General features: G+C 31.9%; 1 protein-coding gene across 1 annotated transcript in view; it reads left to right on the forward strand.

The window, feature by feature from the left end:
• The first annotated feature begins 3065 nt into the window (after nt 1–3065).
• LOC113391861 (PTB domain-containing adapter protein ced-6) overlaps nt 3066–21316 on the forward strand; it is a 70145-nt gene continuing 51894 nt past the window's right edge. The window contains exons 1-2 of the mRNA XM_026627977.2: nt 3066–3218; nt 3316–3407. The gene's annotated coding sequence lies outside the window, so the exon portion shown is untranslated. The remainder of the gene's footprint in view (nt 3219–3315; nt 3408–21316) is intronic.

The following is a 21316-nucleotide window of genomic DNA, read 5'->3' on the forward strand; positions in this document are numbered from 1 at the left end:
ATCATGAAAATTCAATTGGGCTGCCTGGGTTTGAGCCTGAAATCAAATTAAGATGCTCGCGTTCCAACAACTGGTCCAATCTCAGCCGTTATACCTTGTAGTAATAGATGTGATTATGGGACGAAAGCTACACATAAAAAGTCGGTTATGATCTCATTTTCTCTCAGTCTCAGCTCCAGCCGTAGATGTGCAGAAAAATAAAGAGGATTCTTGATTGCAATTACTAAATTGTTATGAGAGAGCGAAAAAATAAAGAAAATAAAAAACGATTGAACCTAATACGACATACGTTGTTCTTTGTTTTGTGTTGTAATAAAAAAAAAAAAATTAACTATAACTGCGGATTCGATTCAAAAGTCAAAGCAAACTTTGATCGAAACCAGATGCTAGGCCTTCTGAAGCGTCGCCAATTCCCAGTCAAGTTGGTATTTGCCATATCGATTAACAAGAGCCAAAGACAAATTTTGGACAAAGTCGGCCTTTATTTGCCAAGCTCCGTCTTCTCATACGTTGCAATGTCTCGTCTGAAAAAAGTCCGTTCTGAAAACTATCTTAAGATTCAAATTGACAACAACTAGCAGCATGCTGTCATTGATGCAGAAGGACCATTCGACAGAAACGTTGTCGGACACGAAACATTACAATAAGTACAATGCTTACGGTTCATTGCATTGACAATTTATTAAACAAATTATCAGTTTTCAAATAACAATGTTTAAGTTGTGTAAATTGTGAAAGTTTATTGTAATCGAAAATTAAAATAAATTGTTATCGATAAACTCCAGTTCTAACTGAACTAATGTATGCTATTTGCTATGAAAAAAAATCCTTCAAAAAAGGTTTCATCATTTTGGCGCCAAATGTATGTAGATTAGTGACTTGCAGTTTAAAACGAAATTAATTTAAAAAAAATATATATATATATATACAGACGAATTGATAACCTCCTACTTTTTGAAGTCGGTTAACAAAAGGTTTTGAAATTCCAAAAAAATTATTGAATATATAAATACATAACAATGAAATAAAATGAAATGTTCTTATATTATATGAATACCTTTATATTTATTCCGAAACACGTGTAACGTCTATACTCTTGAGGAAAACATTAAACATTTTGATACTTGATACTCCTTCCTTATTTTTAAGGACAAATACCATTTAAGGATGTAATGATGTACTCCTAAGGCTAGCCGGCTATGTAAGATATACCTAGTACATAAGTGACTACGAGCTATTAACTATAGCCTATTACAACCAAAGGATTTAAGACGAATATAGAAGCTTTGAAGTCACGCGATATTATAAGTTGTAACCTTGGATAATTTAAGTCATTTATTATGGATTCGGAAAAACATTCAAGATTACTTAAATATATATACAAATATGAATTAAAAACAGTTACTGTATAAATCTTGACCGCGTGGAATGGTGGCAAGAATGCTAGCATTATTTAAGCACTTAATGTTATCAATTCTTATTATAAATGAATATTATTTTCTAGAAACATTAAAAAAATAAAGATTACTTCGGGTATTACATATGTTAATATAAGATTTGTTTATATCAATTTGATTGGAATATTATTGCTACGGATCAACGAGGGAGCGGATACGGATATTATATAAATGAATAATAGAGACGTTAGAGGATAAAGGTGATATGTAACATTTTGTTAAAATTTAATTTTGTGTCATAAATACCGGTGTTACGACATTATTTTACATACAGGGCCGGATTTAAGGGATAACAACAGAGATTCCGACGAGTTAACAAATATCTAATAACTGTTTTAAAACTTACCGATAGAAGTAAATAAGTTATAAATTACTGATTGAAATTAAAATATTCTAATTAATTCCTAATATAATTATTAGGGTCTCCACGCCTCTGTTGGTTTAGGGCCTCATCCTTTGTGGTCTGTCATACTCATTAAATCATGTTTTCATAAATAAAATAGGTCATAATAAATCTGAGGTGGAAGAGACTTATAATGCAAGAGGTGACGTTGTCCGTTTTGGGAATGAAACGAACGCCTCCTGGCTATTTCTATTCATATACAATTGTGCAAATAATAAAATAGACAAAAAAAAAGACCCGCTGAGTTTCTTTCGCCGGTTCTTCTCAGGTCAGGGTGTTTTCTTTTCCGAACCGGTGGTAGTGTTTACTTTGACAATCAATAAGTAAGTGTAATGCTCCTATATTGAATAAAGTAAATTGATTTTGATTTTGAGTTTGGTTTGAATTTGGAACCGTTGGAATTGGTTTAGTTTAAAGATCGTGTATACAACAGATTTGACAATTGTCATTTCTATGTCGTTAACATTACGCACGATCTAACTTTGCCGGTCAGAAATTAGCCACGAGTTGCTGTGCTGAGCGCTGCGCGTAGTTATTACAAACAAAAGCGAGGAACGTGCTGTAACATAAACTAGAAACGAATACGCGTATTGTGCGGTTACAATTATTGCGTTAACTATTAACGTGTTTTTTTATTGTTTCGAATGTCTCAAAAGGCCTTATTTCAGACCAACATAAATACGTAATAACGCGTTACGTTTATTTTGTAAATGAAATCTTCAAAATATCTCTTCAAAGCCAACATAAATTATGTACCTATATTTAATTTTATACTTATTTATTGATTATAAAAACTGCAAGATTAAATAAAGTATATATTAGTCTTTATATCATTATGGTATTGATTTAAGTACGTACTTAAGTTCTTGGCAAATAGCTAAAGCAAATATCCTTCGGCAATCGTTAAGATCTCCGTGTATTATCATTAAATACATAATGGAAAATTAAAACGTGTGAATTCGTGTCTCCTTCACACAATCACATTCAATTAAGTATTTTTCATCATTAAGCCGATAAATAAACCCTAGTACACGATTTATCACGATCAGATTGTCATACAAACTTAAAATAACTTAAAGAACTAGATAAAATAACCCTTATTCTATTGTTATATGGCGTTTGAATAATGAACTATTAGTAAGTATACGTTGTTTATAACACAAAGCCTCTTTTGAGCTTGGTAACTGCGATCTCACCTCTTTTATAACAAGAATGAAGTAGGCACCAGTCGAGAGCGGTCTGTCGGCGCGTGCGCACGTCCTTGGACCTTATTTTTTATTAATCCTAAAGTGAAACAAAAGACATTACCAACGCGACAAACGCTCAGTGATATTGTAATAAGCTCTTTAATTGTAATAGTGAGTTAAATAATTGTAAAATAATTATTGAAACCGGTTAAAAAGGAAGTAGGTACGACAGTTATATAAAATAGTAATGGTGGATTTTCTTTCGCAGGTAAAATCGGCTTTGTTTGTGTAAAACGTAGTTTTGTTTTTAAAAAGTGTTTTGTAGTCGTCAGTTGAGTGAAATCGAGTTCATTTTGTCAGGTGAGTGACGGATATTTTTTTTTTTATGAATGGACGAGAGCGCTTTCTCCTTAGTTTTTTTTTAGGGTTGAACAGACATTTTGTTGTGACGTGAAACGGAACGTTGGTTCTTTTTAGGGTATTTTAATCCATTTCTGTTTTAGGGATATCTTGAAATCTTTATATTTTCATTCGCAACTATTTCATATAGTATATTATCTTGCGTCTTTTAAAAGCAAATGTAATATTAAGTAAATGTATATTGTTATATGAATCATTTTACTATGTTTTTTTTATTGCTTTTTGGTTTGTACGTTCGTAAGCTCACTAAGTAATATAAATTCAAGCCGCATCAAAATTCTATAAGCAAATACATAGGACGTTCACCCGCGATAAACATTTAATAAGGAGTATTCAAAAATGTTGCACGCGTTATTCCTTAAACGAGTTGTGTTGGAGTTAAATTACACCGTTTATGGTTCCGTAGCGAATATCTGTGACCTGGTTATCTGTTAGAAGCAAGTCACACTAGCTTGAAATGTCGAGATGGGGTATTCGACATTGACTTTAATAATTTCTAGTATCAAAATGGCGTACCACCGTAAGTCGGTGGTCAACATCTCCCAAGTTTGATACGAAGTCTTACTGAATTGCTGATAGAAGGGAACAAATATGTTATTGTGCATATCACATTTGAAAATTATTACAAATGATTTAAAAAATTATAAATTTAGTCGCGTTAAAACGGCACAAGCTTAATATTAAATACGGACAATATTAACCAAAAAATAATATGTTATTGGAAAAAGTAAGGGCTATATATATTCGCCATTTAAGTCAACAATGTCAAGGAATATAAATTTAAGACAAAACAACGCAATACACCATAGTGGTGGAAATCTCTGCTATTCTAAGGTAAAAGCCACACATGACTTATAGTTGGCACATGACGGTAAAATTTTTTTTTTAAAGCAAATATTTATAGGCTAAGGTAGCTTATTTGCTGGCCTGAATATATTGTAATGAATTTAGAACCGCAATGGCTTCGTATTAAACGATAACCTTCAATGTTGTTGGGAAGATTTAAAAATAACATTAGCTTCTATTTTCAAATATCTGAGGTTCTTATGCAGTTGGAATAATATTGTTAACAAATATCAAAATTATAATAATTCGTTTTACATCAATATGCTGAGAAAAGCCGAGTCAAGAAATGCTAGCATTCTTGCTACATTCTACCCAGTTATCACTGGTACCGCTATTTACAAACTAATATTATTTAACTGCACTTGTTTGTATGTGGATTGAATTGAATTTGAAATTGGAACAAGTTCCTTATCGATGTATCGGTGCTGGTGGACATTACAATACGGTATTATTCCTAACATCAATAAAACGGTGAGATGGTAAATGGGCCACCCCATGAGTGGTAAATGGACTATCTCGTTAGTTAAGTGGCTTGATATAACGCTGCAGATCGCGCGACCGTGGGACCTTAAAAAGTTTTTGGGTCTATTAATGTTTCTATCGAAAAATTCTCAGTTACAGCCCGTAGGGAAAATTACACAAATGTACGCTCACCATGCCTAAAAAAGCCGTTGGTCCTGCATCTAAACTTATTACGGTCTTGTTGCATTTGCCGTCCCATCGGATTATGCGAGGAGAGGAATTGAGATCGCTTGCGTACACATTTGTGCAATACAACAAGTCCTGCGTGATGGCTGGCCCCCTTTGAGTGTTCGAGATCGGCCAAGACGAAATCATCATCAAGAGGACATAGACGTAGGCAAATGCCCTACCAATGTTGATGACTAATATATCATGTCAACTGTGCCTGTAGTTCTACTGGCTAACTCCTGTGAACCGGAACACAACAATATAAAGTATTTATTAGCGGTAGAATATTATAAGTGAAACCTACCCAGGCGGCAAAGCCGAGTAATGTAGGTATGCTAAATATGCACGCAAAATAAGAAAATGAATATAATGTTGTTAAGCAGATTATCCAGTGGACTGGTCTAGTAATCCAGTTGTTGGCAACAAAACACCTTTGCCCTTGGAGATTGTCAAGGACAAAAGCGGTGACGTATACGAGAATGCGCCGCCGAGCATGAGACGAAATAATACCACTTCGTAATTGAGCCAATGTACCTAACGACTATATAACTAGGACCGTGCTAGGTCATGGAAAAACCTTTGCCACACAAAGTTGAGAAAACTTTTTAAGAAGTAAACTATTTCTTAGCTTGAAGGTGATCTTTCGGACTTTACATAGCAGAAATACAACGATGATTACTGTTGTCTAGATATAGAATGCTTTATTATGTTTTATCTTGTACCATACCCATTGTACACTCACGATCAAAAAGTACACTTGCGCACTTCGTGCACTATCGTGCGACGGTTGGCACATACTTGGTATAGCAATAAAGCAATTCGTTCGAAAAATTTCATCTACATTAAAAATACCCTATATATATATATATATATATATATATATATATATATATAAATAAATTGTGGTGAACCAAACGATAGCGTGATACAGACCCTCGTTTTTTTCATACGAAATTTTTAGAATAAAAATACTGTTAGGTCTTTGACACATGTATACTTTTTTTGGTATAATTTATCTTGACAGTTAAATATTTAAAAATAAACCACAGTATCCAATTTAAAATTCGTAACATACTTCAATCAATCTAAAACCAGGTATGGTTTCAATTTAAAAACGATTGTGGGCACGTCGACATTGGTTACTAAATATTTATCGATTCGTAATATAACAATTTATTTGGGATTACATTGAATTTATTTGATAATATATTATACATATTAATTTAATATGTTTTGGAATATATATCCTATTTATAGTTTGGTAATCAATCACACAAGAAAGGCTGGGCTGGGTATTGGGATGAAATTAGGCCCTTATCCAGCTTTAATACATACTCTACGTATCATATGCCCACTCACCCCCCACCTCACCCTCACACGCGGGTAAAAAATATCGAATACACTTACGCGGTAAATCTTGTCGCTAGCTGTCATCGTTGGCGTGAAAACATATTTTCACATTTAACCAAATCGAATTGAATAGAACTCATAATATTTACAAGAGTTTGACCATAAGTTCACCTCCTACACTACATTACATAAAGTATTTGACATTAAGCATTTATTATCTGTATCCATAAATGGCGGTGGACAGTGAATACACAGATAGGAAACACGTGATCATTTTAATTGGTTACTGGGAATGCATTAAATATGATGTTCCTTTTTGTACGATTAATTCTCACAATCCAAAGGTTGTCTGGAAGAGATCACTCACTTAAGTCCATACCATATCGTTTATATAACTGTATATTACTCTTTTGATATACAATAAAGTATTTATATACACATAAATATGTTATATTCTATTTAATTAGCATAAATTACGTATTTAACTTAAGATCAAAATCACGGTACGCAATTCAAATTGTCACGTGTTTCCTATTGGTGTATTCATTGTCCGACGCCATTTACGGTCACAGATAACAAATGCTAAATGTCAAATGCGGACGCGCGAAAATTAAACGTCAATGCATATGTAATGATCGAAAGTCGCTGTTCCTTGAGTGTTGCGGATGCTTTTCCTTACAAAAAAAAAAAAAATCTTTTATTCATCATTAATATAGCTGAATATACTTTGAATTTGAAGCGTTTAAATAGATTTTAAAGTCAGTTGCGTTTTAGTTTTGTAATTCATAATTGTCAACAATAAATGCACGTATTAATTTTTTTATGTTAATGTCAAATTAAGTAATGATAATAATGGTAAATAATCACTTCATCTTCACAAACAAAACCCACAGATCGATTGGACATTGATTAATTATTTAAAGTTAACGAAAATATATAAAGAGCTGTCACAACCTTGAAATATAATAATTTATTTTTATTCAATCCCGGGATCCCGGAAACAGTGGTGTCTCTTACATATGACATTGAAATGCACTTCTGATCAAGCATAACACTTGTTAATTCAATCTAAACTATATTAATAAAAGAAAATTTAACCGGAGTTCAATAAAATATGACGAAATCTACTTTGTAATATCGTATGTGTTACGTATATTGAATTATGTACTTACAAATCCAAATAAGATAAAAAAATAATTACAAGATCGTGACTGTGAAGGTTTAGGTACAGATAAAAAAAATCGAGTTACAGAACTCTTAAAATATTAGATAGTTATTTGAGAATATAAAATGCGTTTCACATTATATGTTTAAAAATATAGGGCTGGTCGTTTATTGCATGCGTATAAATAAAATATATCTTATAGAAGAAGTATTTATATAAATTGATACTCCTTACACTGTGAATGCTGCGAATCCTGAGATGAGATCTAGTGTCGTGTATAATTGTACCCAGGTGTACCAACCACCAAGTGAAAAGATAATATTAGAAAGAATCTAAGTAACAATCATCGTTTGATTGAAGCACGTGTTTCCTATTGTTACTCTGTGATTCAGCCTTACCTAACATGGACATTCACGGTTAAAGCCGCAATCCACAGTTCAAAGCTATGCAGGTAGGTACAAACACAGAACTGGACGAACAAGAATGACAGCATGCGCTATATAAAGCTTAAACAGTGGATAGGGTTGCCAGCTTATACTTCTAAATACCTCATACTTATTTATAAAATAAATCAAGCTTTAACATTTTACTTACGAGCCCTCATTTATATCTTTATATTGCTTATAGTAGTTAAATAATATCTAAATTTATATGGTACGTTGTCTAATAGGTAGCTATAGATTTAATTCACTAACATGACGATTCAAAGGGACTTTTATACTATTTGAATAAAAAATATTTTTGGTATGAATATTTTTTTTCAGTTGGCAACCCTTAATGTAAACAATGGCTCATAGCACACATGCGTAGCTGTTCCGAGTGCTTCTGTGGGTAGCCGACTTTATCTAAATGTCAAATACGTGCATATAGAAATAACTGACTTACATAGCACCAAGACTATTTAAACGATGTTGTAATGTATATCCATGCTACATAGAATTGACATGTTTTAACAATTAATATTTATTACACTCATAATAATGTAATATTAATCTGTAATGTAGATTTATTAAGGAAAAGTAACCTTTTATAATATAATATGATATTGAACATAATAGAAATATTTAAAGATAGATTTATATCTTTGTAAATAAGAAAATAAATTATTTTAGTAATGGCGTGTAATGTCAGCGTTGCGTGCGATGTCACGTATGTTGAAGATTCAACTTCATTTTGCATTTATTAAAAAGCAAGAGTATTACATCATACAACCAATTATTTAGAGTTAAAATCCATAGATATACGATTCAATAAATAATTTTATATTTCTCCTTCCACATATATAGCATACATATACAAACTCAACTATAATAATATTTTAATAGTATAAATAAATTACTCAAACAGTACAAAATATTTCAGTTTTAAATTTGTAGTAACAAACAACGTCGAATAAAGTGGACCAAGAGTTTGTCTTTACAATTTAAATCTGACTAGGGTTGTCATCACCTTATATTTCGTTATCTGTGGCAAGATGGCGTCTGATGGTCAATAAACTAATTTCGGAATTACTTGTTTTTATACCAGATATTTTTAGTTAAATTATTTGTGTACCTTTAGTTATGCCAACAGAGTAAATTGTTTTTTACTGCCCAGTTGGTCTTGTGGCAAGATATTAGGTCACAGATCCATATGTATTGGGTTCAAACCTCAGTTCGGGCCATCAAATTATACATCTTTTGTGTCGAAAAAAAAATCAGAAGAAGCTCGGAGCCTAGGGGTTAGTACTTAGTGGTATGTAAATTTCCGTACGTCGGAATGTACCGAAAGTTTTTGGTCATCCCCCAGATCTTTTTCCAGTCGAGTCAGATTTGTCGTTCCATCGGATTGTGAAAATGAAGAATAAAGCGTGCACAGGTTCAATATATGTCCTGCGTAGTTAGCTGGTCTTCCTTGACTTGACCTTGGCCCAAATCCATCAGTAGGACAAACAAAATAAAAAAAAACATTATATGACAGATAAAACGTCAAATAAAAATTATAAGTATATACGATTTTGTCCGTCTGTCTGCCCCAAATTAAAAGTCACCTTTCATCCAATAATCCATTAAAAAAATTGTTATCTATATCGTTTTATTGTGAAAAATGCTGGAGAAATTGGCAAAATAAACTTTAAAATCGAAATCAGCTGTAACTATTTTACTAAGCGTAGAATTAAAATAATAATAAAATATCGATAATTCTAAATACATAATAAGGAAAGCTTTCAAAAAACATGACATTAATTGTGAAATTCTTCTAAAAACATTTCTTAAATCGATATAACCTAAAAATCATAAATAAAATATCCAATACTATTCAATAAGATATAATCAATCAAAGATTGAATGTTCCAAAATCAAAATTCACATTATTTTTTGTCGTGCCGGCCCTAGCCTTAGCTACCTAAGCAGTGATATCATACAAGATCCCTTCTCCACTTGACTACTTAAACGTCCTTCGTTTAACAGAAACTCTGAATGAGTTTCTGTTAAACGAACACGCTTTTGTTAAGTTACAACCCATCATATTTATTGTTACCTATTTGCGTTCAGAAACTATAACATATTATTATGATAAATAATTCTGGAACTTAAGGTAAAGTTTATAACGATTTATAAATACTAAAATGAATAATTTAGAATGTATTTATGTGTAGGTGTAAAATTAAGGGCTTTGGACTGTTTTTTTTTATATCGAGTAGGCGGTCGGGTAAAAGGGCTAACTGATAGTAAATCATCAGTGCGCTGACATTCCACACATCGCCAATACACCACCAACCTTGGAAACTAAGATGTTATGTCCCTTGTGCCTGTAGCTACACTGACTTACTCGTACTTCAAACTTAAACATTGAGTATTACTACTTGTTGGTAGAATGTATGATGCTACTAATACATACCCAGAGAGAGAGAGAAGAAAAATCATTCTCACTCGTGAAATTTTGACAACCGACTTACGGTGATACGCCATTTTAATACGTGTATCTCATAAATTTTAGTCAATGTCGAATATCTGTCACATTCTAACATTTGAAGCTCTTGTTCAGCGCTGTTTCCGAGTTTCTATTACAGAATAACCCACCACATTAAAACGAAAGTTTTTTTTTTAATATTCAGCAGAGCCTAAATTACATAGCTTGAAAATCTCGCCATTCTGCCTGTGATTCAAAATATGTGTTAAAAATCAAAAGGTTTATAAAAACTTAGTTGGAGTTAAAAATATATTATACCCATACATATGGCGAAACAATATATATTTATACATACGTACAAATAACAAAAACAAACCCTCAGAAGCGTAAAATAAGCTGACAAGAAAGAATTCGCAAATCCGTTTCTAAGATACATAAAATGTCCGAGGTTAGACCTGTCCCTTTCACACCAATTCATACAAATATATATCCATCTCTCTCACACACGACATGAGTTTACCGTTAATCGTTTAGTGCAACGACATCGTGTTCATTATTCCTTTAAAGTCTTATTATTGAATATAAACAAAAGATAAAAGATAGAAATAGTTTAGAACTCAAATCTTATATAATGATATATCTACATATATTAAGTGATCTTTATATCGTATGATTACTAAAACTAACCAAACAAAAACTCTTGATTGTAATATTTAGTCGAGTGTAAAGATTTAGTACGCTCGGCTTTTCTTTAGAACTTGATCTAATACAACTTTTCAACATTACTCATTATGATAAACAGGCTCACACGACTTGCAAGTCCGACATTTCAACCATTGGTAAACGCAAGCGCCGAGATGGCCCAGTCGTTGGAGCGCGTGCATCTTAACCGATGATTGCGGGCTCAAACTCAGGCAAGCACCACTGAATTTTCATGTGCTAAATTTCTGTTTATAATTCATCTCGTACTCAGCGGTGAAGGAAAACATCGTGAGGATACCTGCATGTGTCTAATTTCAACGAAATTCTGCCACATGCGTATCCACCAACCCGCATTGGAGCAGCGTGGTGAAATATGCTCAAAAAACTGTCTCCTCAAAAGGAGAGGAGGCCTTAGCCCAGCTGTGGGAAATTTACAGGCTGTTAATGTTGTAAATACATGATAACAAGAAAGGTAACAGTGCGGCTATTGCAGTTAAAGCATAGCAACAGTTGCTATCACCCCGGTGACGCTGTAGAGCCCATTAGGGCCAAAAGCAATCTAATTTCGAAAAAAAAAAAATGTTTCTGTCAAATATTTGTTGCGGATTGATAAATGTTGCCGTCGATAATACTGCATACGTCCAAAATACTTATTTATAATTTTTAATGTAAACTTTATTAACATTAGAATTGATAACATTAAGTGCTTAAATATATACAAATATGAATTAAAAATAGTTACTGTATAAATCCTGACCGCGTGGAATGGTGGCAAGAATGCTAGCAGCATTTCCCCGTTGAATCGCAATTCCGATCCTCTGGGCTAAAAACGAACCAGCCCTCCTGTCACCAGTGGAGGCAATAAGGCGAGGTGTTATACTTTTAATGAAGGTTTTGGCACCATTACTCAAGGGACCAAGTGTTTCGACAGCAAATGGGACAAAAAAATTTATTTGACATAAGAATATTTAAATCTTTTTTTTGGTTCAACTTTTTCTTTTTTTTTCATTTTTCATAATTTTTTTATTTGATTTGATTTGATCAATTTGTAACAAATATTTGATAGCAACAGTTGTTATGCTCTAACCGTAATTGCCCCACAAGTAAACGGTCACCTGCCGTGAGCATTCGCAGGATCATAACATTACAAGGAATTGCTTGAAACAATTACATATGAAATTCTACTCAACTTTTGAATATTATTAAAAATCCGTGTTGTCTTTTGCATCTTACGTAAGTTATTAGGGAGTTTCACTTCCTTTGTAGGTATATTTATAAAATCGTAAGACTTCCTTACGTAACGCCAAAGTTATACATCTAACGAATTTAATATAATCAATTTTCAACTCGCAATTTCTGTATGAACTTTTAATCAAAATATTTCATATTGAAAACGACTATTATACTTTTTTTTTAAGAACGTAAATGGTGTTTGATTGTTATGGGTTGATCAGTCTAGATATTAATTGAAAAAAGGTTTTAGGTAACAAGTGCGATCGATATTAGTCAAGAGTGACAACTCAGATATAGTTTTTAGGATCAAAAGCGTGGAATGTGTGCGGTATCTGGACCAGAGATTCGAATAAGCATATTGTGAAGTTACAATTACGTAAATAGTCGATTATAGCTATTTTAGTCACTTTTTATATATGTAAAAACTTCGCAGAACTTCAGGGAGGCTAATTTATATTGCGCGTTTTGTTCACAGATAACAAAAAAACTTTTATTTTATTTATAGACAAAATTAGAAACTTAGCTACAGTTTAAGATTAAACTTACAAACATTATGGGAGACTCTTAATTTTCTTCAAGAAAAAGAAATCTTTTTATTTTTTTTATTATGATTAGTGTTGCTAGGCGTAAATATTTAGTCGAATATTTTAATTTTTTTATGGTCCTACTGAGCCAAAAATTAGAATGACCCAGTACGTAGCACAGGCACAACTTTGACACTATAGTGTCGAGATGTCGATTATTCGAGATTTTGAATAATCTAATTTTTATTAGAATTCAAGAGAAAAAAATCGATTTAAAATTCGGTGATGTTATAAAATTTTAAGTGAATATAGTTAGTCTAGTGGAATAGTGTCGTATTATAAATAATAAAGATATGTTAATTTATTTATTTATTTATTTATTTATTTAATCGATACACCACAGTATTTGAAATATAGCACTTAAAACAATAATACGATAAAATGACAGATACAATTTCAAACACTTAATAGGTACATACAGCATTAATAATTACGTTAGCCTCCAATAACAATTTTTTTAACAATACTCTATTTAATAAATACTACAGACTGCAATATAACACGCTTATTAATTATTTAACATTTAAACAATTAGGAAAAAAAATAAATGAAGTAAAAAAAAAAATAACTAACAATAATTACAAACAATGTTAATCAAGAGAACTCGAGGGTTTTTTAATAATTAATCCTTCTTCAATTCAGTGTATAGAGTATATGATTCAAGGCTATTAATTAAAGGCTAATACTTTATATTCTGTGGATTTTTCCCCCTTTTTTATGTTTATTTAATATCCAGCAAAGCGGGCGTGTAACACTAGAGATTCTATTAATCGTTTGCCGCCTATATAATAAAATAAATCAATCTTTTAGGAATAAAATGACCGTCATAATAAAATTCGAAATCTGAGTTTTATATTTTGGCTCCTGGCAATCCTAAGCATGATGCAAACTGAGGCAGACGTCTTTAAACGCGTAGGTATGTCGATATAATTTTATATTATACAATTCATGGTAAACTAGATTTTAAATCGGTGTACTTAATTTAGTGATATCATTAAATATAATAAATTACTTTTCCGGGAAATCATGATTCTTATAATTTTTTTTATTTATATAACAACGTTTCCTATGTGGAATGGATAACTATTTAATAAACTCAGTATATGACATAATTTGGAAACAAACTTTCTGTTTGAAAGGTAAGTTCATGATCCAAATCCATGTGGTTTTTATAATCTATATTTATATATGAGGAGACGTTATTTGTATTTCGAAACTGAAAACAAGACTAATATTGATAAAATTTTTATCAGACAATGCAGCGCTCCGGATTCGGATCCGGAATATTATAGTAATTATAATAATATACGCGGTTTTGTTTATATATAAATAAACGATGGATTTACATTAGTTAAATTGATATTTTATCAATTTAATAAATGACCTTATGTTGTATGTATACAAGCAAAAAGCGCTGGTAATACACTTAACTAATTTCGAACGGTCTTCTTCGTGGAAAGCCGGAAGTATGGTTTAAATTATTGTTCCATTTCCTTCTGCCAAATCTGACAAATAATGACAGCTATAATATATAACGGAGTAGCTTGTCTCAACTTGTTTTAAAAAACATGACGTCACCAGTGCTGACGTCACGAATGACAGGACTTGGATTTCTATCGATTATCGAAGGTATGAAATTAAATGCAGGAAATATTATTCTTTGATTTATTCTAAGCTTAGCAGGTCCGATCGCTTCGACGGCGCAAACAAGCCTCCCGATATAAATTAATAATTAAAACAATAATTTCCGGGCACGTATTTTTTTCATATAAGTACGTGGTTTTCCGCCGACATGTGAAATATTTAACATCGCTTATAAATCAATCTTGATACTTGAAGTTAAATATTAAACTTAAAGCGGTAAATTTACAATATACAGACAGCTCTTACTTATTTTTAATTTTAAATAAATAAATTCAAGGACTACATGATAACATTGACATTTATTAAAAAAAAAAAAAAATAGTAATTGCGAATAATTAAAACGCTGTAATCTTTCTTCAACAATATGTTAATTAAAAAAAAAAAAAAACTATGACTCATTTATTTTATGATATAATTTGATTGTATTTAAGGATGTATTAATTTTATTTGGTATTGTTTTTATTATATATTTGGTAAATCATAACCCACTACAACGAAGGTACGGACCATTATACTACCTAATTTGCATTTCCCACTTTCACTTAATCATAATATAGTATGGAGCTAAGATGGCCCTGATAGATAAGTGGTTAGAACGCGTGCATCTTAACCGATGATTTCGGGTTCAAACCCGGGCAGGCACCACTGAACTTTCATGTGCTTAATTTTTATTTATAATACATCTCGTGCTCGGCGGTGAAGGAAAACATCATGCGTGTGTCTATTTTCAACGAAATTCTGCCACATGTGTATATAACCAACCCGCATTGGAGCAGCGTGGTGGAATATGCTCCAAACCTTCTTCTCAAAGTGAGAGGAGGCCTTAGCCCAGCACTGGGAAATTTACAGGCTGCTAATGTAATGTAATGTATGGAGAAAATAGTATATACATATATATATAAATATATATAGTATATACAACATTTTTGAGGAGAATATAAGTATTTCATAACAATGTTTAACAACAGCTTTATTTATTGCATTCGCACGCTTTAACCTACCGTATAAATAAAACTATTGTATCATATAAAAATATCGTATCATAAACATAAATAACATAGCTCATCAATATTTAAATTGTATTCTTTGCATATCTATTACCTCATAGTTAAAAAAAATAATAAATGTCATTATCGTATTGACAGAAACGTCAATGTCATTTTTTTCAATTGCTACGATTCATACCTATTCAGCCTAATCCATTTAGGTAAGAATTGAATTGAATTCAGCCTAATGAAACATTAGGCATAGTCTGTATAATTAGAAAACAAAAGGAAAGTCAAAGGGGAAAGTAACATTATGGTTGACCAATTATAGACAGTGCTTGATACCCCGCTCACGTAGTGAAGAAAGTGTGACCAGTTTAGTCTGATATTAAGGATATAATGTAGTTTATATCGGGGCTTTGTTGCTAGCTTGGCAAATGTAAGGTAGTATGCGTTACTACCTTACATTTGCCATTTGGTAACCCAGACACACACAGTCGTATGACCAGTCAATTTGAACAAATACTTAATATTTCATAACAATAACTATTTGAATATTTTCCACGGTTAATAAGTTTATCAAAATAAAGAGAAGTTCACCGAGGGTTGAAAACATTTTTCGGGAAAAGAAAAATTCCAAATGAGCTGAAAAATATATATTAAGGAATTTATAAATAAACAAAGCAATAAATGAATTGCCAGTCGATAAAAAAACAGTTAACTTGTTGGTAGACAGTTACTTTGATAAGTCAAAGTAAAAAAAAATTGTAGAAACTTATGTAAACCTTAATCTCACGAGTTATAATAATTGCAAATCATTTGATTTGCTCAAAAATTAGCAATTATTAAAAAAAAAAAACATTCAAAATAAATCTTCTTTTAACAATCACTTCCTTAGACAGAAATAAAAAAAGAACACGTCAGTATCGATACTTGCAATAAATTTCAGATGTCAGAATAATAAACGTATTAGAAAATGCTTATTATTGAAATACGTACAAACGGTTTGTTTTTAAACAAAAAATAATGTTTTCAAACACTAATGCGCTGTTTAGAAGGTCGCGACCTTGATATCATGTTTAGTTATTATTATTTGAACTAGATGGCGCTGATGACGTTTGACAATCTGTATACATAATTATATATCAATTGTATATTAAACTGAACTTCTCCTAAACTTATTGTGTGTCTCTGGTTGGTTTTGTAACTCAGTGGTTAGAACACATGAATCTTAAACGATGTTTGCGAGTTCAAACTCAGGTAAGCATCACTGAATTTTCACGTTTAATTGAAGGTGAAGTAGAACATCGCGAGGAAACCTGTTTGTGTTCAACAATCCGTAACGGAGCATCATGTTGGAATAATCCAAACCTTATTCCAAAAGGAGGTCCTACGTTGCGTACTGTCACTCTCTGTCACATCAAAACCACGAAACTAAATTTGATGAAATTTTGTATCAAGCAAGCTTAAATACCAATGAAGGACATAGGATACATTTTATGACGTACAACTCATAAAACACGAGCAAACTCGCGGGCGACAACTAGTAATGTAAAGATGTGTCATAAATCAAAATTAGTTTTATAATTAACGAACGAAATGAATGAAAGATATGTTAATTCATTCGCCGAAGACACGTAGAGGGTACCGCTGGTTTTTCAGTGGATATTCCGGTGTAATAGTGTGCACTTGATCTTGATCACCGATGACTACCATATATTTACGTAGGGGAAAAGCGTAGGGAGTTTTTCCAGTGAGTAAAAAAAAAAGGGATTGTCGCGACCCACAGGAGTCATTCTAATTCTTAATCTTTATGTTTTAAACTATGGAATGGGGTTAATTGTTGCGGAATATCATGCGGTGTAATGTTTGAAGGTTTGAGGAGTAAGTGCGCCAATGTTATTATAAGAACAAAGGACTCAAAGCTTAGTTGTTCTTAGTCCCATAATTGATGGTGTAATTACTATAAAAATACAACGTTCACTTCTAGTGTGTGTCATTTTTAAGCCAAAAATTCAATCATTTAATTTTACTTAGTGGCAGGGCTTTGTGCAATCCCGTCTGGGTAGGTACCACCCACTCACTAGATATTCTACCGCCAAACAGCAGTACTCGGTACTGTTGTGTTTTGGTTTGAAGGGTGAGTGAGCCAGTGTAACTACAGGCACATGAGACATAACATCTTAGTTCCCAAGGTTGGTAGCGCATTCGCGACGTGAGGAATGGTTAATATTACTTACAAAGCCATTGTCTATGGGCGGTGGTGACCACTTACCATCAGGTGGCCCATTTGCTCGTCCGCAAAACAAAACCTTAAAAACAAAAACAGCCAGTCGCACTCGATGAGCATAAAATACAGATTCGAAATGAATATGTACATATAATATTCCAACGAGTAAGAGAGATATCAGAAGTATTTTGAGGTAGTATAAAAACAAAAGCCATCGAACATGACAGTTGGCTTTTTGTCAATAGTGTTTTCTATTTAATTATATTAACGATGTTATAATAAATTGTCGCCTTTGCTATTGAAATAGATCAATAAGAAGAAAAACGTCAAATAAACAACATTTGACAGCAAATTGACGCGACATCATCGGTCGAGAGCTTGATTAATCTATGATATTCACTATGGATTTGCGAAAAAATGGCGCTTTGAACGTAGACGAAACCGTTTTCGGAACTTTGGAAGTAAAGTTAAAGAGGAAATAAGTCGTTAAGTGTAATAGTGTTGTATTATAAATAAAGATATATTAATCATAAACTCTTGTACAACATAGCTGAGTAGTCCACAATATAGCTGAGTTATTAGTAAATAGCATGAAATACCTGTATAATAATATTAATAATAGTAAATCTAAGGTTTGTTTATCTTTTTTCCTTCTACCATTGGAATAGGCTATAGAACAGATACTGCGATTGTCCCCACTTAGATCAGGGACTTAGACAACGATCCCATGACGAGACTGAGTGGGTGAGCCACTGCTTTTTTTAGAGGATTCCGGCGCCCGGTGCCATTGAGTTAACACCAACTTTTTACTTCCTTTAACGACCGCCCCCCCCCCCCCCCTTATATGGGGGGAAATGCATAAACGGGTTTTTTCAGCAAGATAAAAGGCACTCTAGAGGAGATCTTCGAATAAACTTGAATTCAAAATACTTTGTTATGAATAGGTTAACCAATACATCAATAAGTACATAAAAGACAGGAAATCATTAAAAAAAATATTTTAAAACCCATTTCGTTTACAAAATTAAAAACAAATAAATATAAATACATTATACTCAATAGAAAAGGAATGTTATGCGTATTTTAATGCCACAGATAACAGTATAACAGCAAAACGAATGTTCCCGGAAATCGGTGTTTTGTTCGTAATTTACCGGAAACAGTTCGGTTATTCACAATACATTGATAATAAAGATAAAATTACTAGAGGCTTTTATCTGCAGTAGTTTCCTCCTAATGTTCCGGCTGCACGACACTAGAACTTCGAGACAAGGAGCGAAATCGCTTTAAGATCTATTACAACAATAATTACAAGTTAAAGTCTTTAAATCATTTTTTTGTATTTTCATATTATATTCTAATCGCTTTAGGATCCTGGGTCGATATTTAATTAAAACTATTTGTAAGACCCAACGAAGTACAATTGTATTGTAATTTATCATGACTTTAAGATGGATTTCGTTTATCAAATATAACATCAAAATACTAATAATAATAAACTCTTCAATTCTTCGCCATTATACATTGACAGAATAAGTTGGACCTTTACCAGTTATACGCCATAAAGAAAAAAAAATCTTACCTTATTCTAACAATAATTATATATATTTATACCATACCATTATTTGAAGAGGTTCGACGAAAAACAAAATGCCGTTCATTTTTTTTAATCCAACATAGAAATGTCAAGTTCAAGGGAAATGATTGCGCTGGACATGTTGTATTATAAAGCAAAAGTGTGGACGTATTCGTATTTACATATATAAACTCTCTATTCCCAGAATAATTAACAATTAATAGTTGTTTAAGATTCGTTCAAATTTCTTTATTCAATACTTAGTTTCGTGGAGGAACGTGTTATAGGTACTCTGTCCTTTTCTGATTTACAATGATCGGTTGAGTTAATATGACGTGAAAGCGTAACAAAAAAACAAACTCACTCTCGTATTTATAATATTAATTTGGATTGAAGCATCACGCTTAATAGTCAAATTAAAACTATTACGCATTGGGTGTTAAAAATATATCTATACTAATATTATTAGTAAATGTAACTCGGCCAAAAAAAAAAAAAAAAAATATCCCGCTGAGTTTCTTTCGCCGGTTCTTCTCAGGTCCGAGGTGCTAAATTCCGAACCGGTGGTAGATTTTTGACAATCAATAAGCAAGTGTAAACACTTCTATATTGAATAAAGATTTTTGATTTGATTTGATTTGATTTGGTCTGTTGCTGTTTTCACGGCTATTCCGCTGAAACAAATTTAATGAAATTTGAAGGAAGGACTACCCTTGCTGACTAACCCTTAAAACGCAAGCGAATGGACAACGAGTATTATATATTATTTGTATAATTACAGCAAAACCTGTTTTACTGTTGTATTATTTTTTATACTGTACCTCCTCATTTATTTATTATTTAAAAACACATAAAACTTTTAATTCTGGGAATTTTTTGGGGCGTCAACATTATCGCTTAAGTGACGAGTTTTGTTTTGTACGGAATACCCTGGTACCTACTTTTGAGAGTCTGGTGTTATTATCTGGTAAATACAGTTAGTGACGTTGTACGGGAAACGGAACAGTGTTATGCGATAGCGTAACATTTTTTTTTAAATGGGCAATTTTTTTACGACAAGAATCAAATTACAAGTTCTAATCTGAAAAAGAAGTTTTTAAGTAACTTTAAAAGGTTCTTTTTTACCTCTGTGGCACTTTAATTTTAAAACTATATATACATATGTAGTGTTTTATGTACTTCGATATTAATGCTGTTTTGTTAAATGCTACGTTCATAGGTCTTCCCTTTTTGGCAAAAGTGTGTATTTAAAAATATTACTCGCGGAATATCGTTTGGCGGATATTTGTATAGATTTTACCTCAATGTTAAATAAAGTATATTTTATAAGTATGGAATATTATATAATCATATATGTACTAGAAAACTATAAAATTAACAAAAACACAGCTATATCAGCTGTTTATTGAGAGTATCGAAAATAAATGAACTTGTTTGACGGACTTTCATATTTTTCGTGTTGTTCTAGAAAGATCGAAACTACTACACATAGAATTAAAACAGGAGGTCATAAATTGATTGTTTTACATAATAATATCACACAATCATATTATTAAGTATTTTATTTCTTATTAAATGTCTTCCACAGATTATTGCTTTAATAATATTTAAAAATTGAGGCAGAGAAAAATATTGTTTAAATTTTTTTTATAAGAAATAAAATATTGATATAGCCGAACATGGCGGCTTAATACTTGCTAAATAAAGTACATTATTACGTAAATGAAGAAATCCGGAACAGAGTAAATGTAAAGCGGATACATTGCGTATAAAAATGTTTGCGTGTGTGAAATATTACACAGTCTATGCGCATACGACTGCTAGAATATGATTTATGAACTTTATATAAAATGTGTTATAAATGTCCTATGTATAATTGTGTACAGATAAAAAATATAAAAACTTAGAATCTGTTTTTATTTCACTTTAATTTATCTTTGTTTTCTGAGCT

This window comes from Vanessa tameamea, chromosome 28 (assembly GCF_037043105.1).
Source record: "Vanessa tameamea isolate UH-Manoa-2023 chromosome 28, ilVanTame1 primary haplotype, whole genome shotgun sequence".
Taxonomy (NCBI): domain Eukaryota; kingdom Metazoa; phylum Arthropoda; class Insecta; order Lepidoptera; family Nymphalidae; genus Vanessa; species Vanessa tameamea.